Here is a 6000-nt window from a genome sequence, read left to right as displayed (position 1 = left end):
TCTCCACAACTAAAAATTATGGAGAGGTCCACAACTCCTATCCCTTTAGTGGTCTTTTTTACTACGCGATGACACGCTATCCTTGAAAACAAGATCACACATGGATATATTTAGATAAAATTTTATTAATGAATATTTATCTTATAAAGATAAAATATTTTCTTTTATTAAGTAGAGACAATATTCTAGGTTCAACAGACAATGTTCTATCTTTGTAAAAAAATATTATCGATTTAGAAGAATAGTGTTTAGGTTTTAGGTTTATGAAACTGATATTACAATATACATAAAAATACATAAATACATGACATAGATAAAAATAATAAAAAAATCTAGAGTGAAAAGCATAAGAAAAAGAATAAAAACACAAAATGGAGAAAAAATTCAAATAATGTCAAAGCGTAAATATATTTATAGAATATTAACATCACTAAATACATCATAGAACATAATTAAATATATTATACATCATCACATCTATTATAGATTACATGTATACTAAGTGAACACCATAAGAAACATCATAGAACATCACATGTATACTACGTAAACATGACATAACACAACATAGAACACTAAATATATACTACATAAATATCACATATATATAGAAAATAAAAATAAAAAATAAAAAATAAAATTACTAATAAAAAAATATAAAAACAAACATAATTAACAAATGATAAAAAGTGCATAGAGCAAATAAAATTAATGAATAATTTAAATAAGGATAAAAATAAGATTAAAAGGAAATAAAAAGGTTAATGCCCGTGCGTTGCTACGGGTTTTAAAATTCATATACTTTTAAGTAATTTTCAGCTAACACATGAAAAAAAATCTTAGAGCATCTCCAAGAGTTCCTTAAATTTTAATCCAAAAAATATCATGTTTCCCAACTCCTAATAAGATATTTAGAGAAAAAAAGAAGATCATCTCCAATAGTTTCTAATATTTCACATCTAAAAAAAATCAAATTACGATCCTACTTGACCAAGCCGCCGGCCTTGGCCTCTGTCCAACTGGCCATGGCCACATCCAGACGGTCGTGGCCACATTCCAGCGGGCCAACATCACGTTTCAGCCATAGTCCGCCGGCTGCACCTCCTAATTGGCAGTTCAGTTTCAGTAGCACGCATGCATACAATACCATATGCAGGAGACAAGCACAGTACTAGTAGCAACAGCTGGGTAGGCAACTGGAGCTGGAGCAGCAGCACTGCTTGCCGCAAGTAGCACAGAGCAGTAGGCAGCAGGTAGGCAACTGGAGCAGTGCCAGCCAGCAAGCAGACATCAGCGAAGGAAAAGGAAACCGAGCGGCAGGCGAAAGATTGATACGCGCGAGTCTACGCGCTAGTAAAGTTACGCGCACAGGGGGTATTTTTCCCAAGATTGGATTAGGAGTTGTTGGAGAAAGATTTTTTTCTCATCTTTCTAAAAAATAAGTATTAGGAGGAGGTTTAGGAAACTCTTGGAGATGCTCTTATGGCATCATGGTTTCGATTTGGGTAACCAAACACCTTGTATAGTAATTAGGAAAAACATAGAAAATTTGAAAAGAAAAAAGAAAAATAAATAGAAGCAAGGAAGAACAATAAAAATAAAACCAAAAGAAAAAGAAAATAAAAAGTAAAATTAAAATAAGAAAAGAATAAGGAAAGGACAGAAAATAAAATAAAATCGAAAAACAAAAACTGAAAAGAAATGAAAAAGGAAGAATATAGACAAAAAAACAAAATAATAAAACAACAATAGAGTACGTGGATTTTAAAATCCGTAACAACGTACGGGCATTAACCTAGTTAAAATTTGAAAAAAAAAATCAAACCAGTAGCATTGGTACACGTCCAAAATCCTAGCGAACATTAGCCAACTTTCATATGAAGGAATCTACACAAATGAAGTCAACAGAATTTTATTCTAAAGTACCAAAATCTAAGCTCATCTATATATTGAGCCTAAAAAATTTCAAATATCATGCACCCAAGGAAAACTAACAAGATAACAGTGAAACACACTTTCCAAACAATCGAAGGGAGAAGCTTGCACAAGTGCTTCCAATTGATTTTTGTCAGGAAGAAGAGCTTCGATAATGGAACAGATTGTGCTACATCAGCCACGAGTGTGAAATGATGATGCGTTGCTACCATAGCTACATATGCTCCGCAATCAGAAGCTATTAGGCATGCTTTGCTATAATATATTTATTATAGAGTCGAAGGCAATAGTATTAATAATCAATTATCACTTAATTTGGCCTTTAGATTCAACATAGCTAACTGGACCTTCTCTATGGTTCTTGCTAGGTAAATAAGACAAATAGTGCAAATTCGATTCAAAAGGGAAATTGTTACCTAGGTAGAAATGAAATGGCTCAATTTTCATAAGGAGAAAGTGCCAGTGATCTGCTATGGAAAGTGGGAGCTATTTTCAGAGGTACAATACAGTGCAGTCTTTTTTTTTGAGTGCACTATATGACTTTGTTTCATTACTAATGCTAGTTTAGTTGTTCAATTCAAAAGGGAAATTATTACCTAGGTACAGATCAAAATAGAGAGCACAAACAACTAAACAAATTATTATAGCAAAGATGTAAGAAGGCAGTAAATGAATGGAACCTCTCTTTTCCCTGCAGCAAGTACCAGTTCAAACATAAGCCTCTCCTGTTGCCAAGTTCTGCTACATCCTGCGGCTTGCAACAAGAAATGTGTAAAAAATCTCATGAACTCATTCTACAAAAAAGAACTTTCCTCAAAGTGGAACATAAACATTACTGGACTAGGGAGCTGTCGGACCTAGTATTGTGCACGTAAATGTGATCATCGGAACCATATTTTTTTTTTCTAAAACTACGAGGGAGAGCAGCGTGTCATTTCATTGAGAGCATATCCAAACAAGCCGAGCAAAGCAAACAAAAGGGAAGACAATCTGGAGGGCCTGGAGGACTGGATGATGGGATCAGCACTTTCTAGGCCTACTACGCTAGATCGGTCGCTAGCGTAGTGATGAAGGCTCAAGACGACAAACACAGGAAAGCAGGACGTGGCAGAGGATCGTGCAGAGGAGGTAGGTGGAGCTGGATGTCGCCGGTTCGACGCCAGTTGTGAAGGGGGGCAGAGGGCGCCGTCACACCACTGAGCAGAGGAGGAACTGCCCCTGCCCACAATGGGAAAAAAAGGATGGAACACCTCACAAAAAAACCGGCAGGCACGTAGGGGAAAATGAAGTTGGGGTGAATAAAAACATTGTTATGCTTCATGTAATATAGAGAAAAGAGTTTTGATAGTAAACAAAGCACACAAATTAGTGTGCGGGCACATGGGTTGGCACCGTAAATATTCTTTTTCCAAGTAATGTTCTACAAAAATTTAAATCATGGAGGCCTCAAGATATGTGTTGGTTTACTCTTATTCATTCAAAAACATGGCAAGGTTTTGCCCAATTATATGCAAAATATAGGATCAATACAAACCCCAAGGCACATAGATCAACAGTTACATGAAGAACATACCAAAAGATCTATAATAATATCCTCACCTCCGGATGACATGAAGCAAAGTCATCCCGATTAATCTAATGGTTCAAATAAATGAGATTTCAAGACTGCAACAAAAATATTCCCATTGAGATACCAATAGAAAGCTTCTCTACCAAAATCAATAGCCAGTGCTGCATATTAGTCTAGATGAAATGATAGATCTTCACGAATCAGGCTTCAACTAAATATAAGACTTCGGAGTTCAGATAGCTGAGCGCGCATTCAAAACTCAAAAACAGATTTCAAGGAGAAGTAGATCACACATTAGGCTCTAATAATTACCAGCACACTCATAGCAAAGTAGCAATATCTCTATCATTTAATATTTGTTAAAAGGTGAAACTAGGTAATACATAACAGTTTGTATAAAGCATTCTGACAAAACACATGAAGGACACTCAATATTGCTAAATAAATGTTTCCGTGTTTGTACTTTGTGTGAACATTTTACAAACAAAGTTCCTTTAAGGGTTTGCTCTGTCTAATATTGGTTGGACTAGAGTTTGTAATAACAGAGTTTAAACCTGAACATTGATCAATAAAAAGATAGCTTGAACAGAAAAGAACAAACGATGAAACAAAGGGCTTACCAATAAATTGTAGCCTGTAATAAAGCCAATCTGGAGACGCCAATGAATTTCCGCAGCAGGAAGAAGCACCCAACCTCCACAATGACGGGCTCATCTGTGAGTCATCTGAACCGCAAGATACTACTCAGTATGAGAAAAATCTGGTTCTTGGGAGGAGCTAAAATAACTAGTTTTTGGTTAGACTGATTCACCTCAATATCTATTAATTCTACAGCCATGATGACTAGACTTCGTGGTGAGAAACGAATGCAATACGAACTAAACAGAGGTTCATGGGTCGAGATGACTAGACTTTTTTTTTTTAGATTACACAGTACGACTTCTTTCCCCGCCAATTCATACCCACTAGTTCAAGCATAAAAAACGAATAAGAGGTTGTGTGCTGGCCAAAGAAAAAGAAAAGACCAAGGCTACCAAAATGTTTGCTCACCGGACGTTTCGTTTCCAATGGGCTGTTGCAGCAATCCTCTTCATCATTTTTGTAGTCCACACAGTGTCCTCGTCCTCTGTTCAAGCAAGGTTGATGTCCGGCGAGGGCTGCCCTGCAATTTCTTCGTCTCTTGTCATGGCAAGGCAAGGTGAAAACTGCTGTCAGTGGGAGGGAGTTCAGTGCGACAGAAGAACCGGCCATGTCATCAAGCTTGATCTTAGTGCGGACTATCGTGTAGAGATGGTGTTGCATGCAGGCGAGATGAGCTTCTCCGTTCTAGATGTAATTGGTGTAATTGGTGTTGCATGCAGGAGCACCATTTGGCCAAATTTGAAAAAAAACATATTTATAATAGAATAAAAACCTGTGCAAAAATTCAAAATAAAAAGAGTTCATGTTTCAAATGCATAATTTGAGCATAAATAGTTCATCTCACAAATCCATTTTTTTCACGAAAAAGTAGAGAGCATCCATAGACACGGCAAGCCTCGACGGAGGGTAACCAAAGGTCGCCCCGACCAGCAGCAACTAGCAAGAAACAAAACAAGCTGAAAGAACCCAAAGGAAGCCATTGACAACCACACCAAAGTCTAATTACATGATCAAGCTGAGCGACGATAGGCATCGCGAGCATCTAAGGCTTCATCCCTGAAGGTCCTGAGTGTTGCATTCCTTCCAGAGCATCAGCAAGTTACCATGACAAGCGAGTCAAAGGCTCAAAGCCGTTCGCCCGTTCCTGCTTCCACGGGGCACCCTGCTATGAGCCTAGCTCCACCAAATGAAGAGGTTGACATCACCTTGAGCGATCACGGCTGTGAGACCAAACCTGAGAACACAACCGAGCAGGATATGATCTAGACTTCTAGAGTCTCTGAGGCTTAGAGACACATGATGCAAGTGTCATTGTCCTGCAGCCCATGTCGCATTCGCCAGCTCGCGGTCCAGCAACAACGATGCAGGGCCAGCCAGAAAAAGAACCTGACCTTGGCTGGAGCACCGGTCTCCTAGATCAACCTGGCACCGAACGGCGAGGTCGATCCAATGAACATCGCACCATACGTTGAAACCATGGAGTACTTATGGTCAGCGGACCAACGCCACATGATGGAGTCTGGGACCCCCAGCATGAGTTGTACACCACGAAGCCACTCCCAAAGATCCAAGTAATGTAAGAGCATACTCATGCACCAGCGTGGCATGCAGCCCTACAGGGCCACATAGGCTCGAATGCCTACTTGGAGAAGAGAGGAGGTGAAATGGTGGCCCTACAGAGAGTCAATGGTGCTTGTAGAGGCGCCTATGGCCTAGTCAGAAAAAGACGTGGCTCTAGCAAAAAGCAGAGAGAGAAGATCATCATTTCTTTGAATCAAAAGCTGTGCTGTAAAAAAAGTAGTGTACGCTGCTGTTGCTACTTGCGGTTGGGGGCTATATGCCTCAAACTTGTC

The sequence above is a fragment of the Sorghum bicolor genome, chromosome 3, assembly GCF_000003195.3.
Source record: "Sorghum bicolor cultivar BTx623 chromosome 3, Sorghum_bicolor_NCBIv3, whole genome shotgun sequence".
In the NCBI taxonomy this organism is placed as follows: domain Eukaryota; kingdom Viridiplantae; phylum Streptophyta; class Magnoliopsida; order Poales; family Poaceae; genus Sorghum; species Sorghum bicolor.
This window is presented reverse-complemented; position numbering follows the sequence as displayed.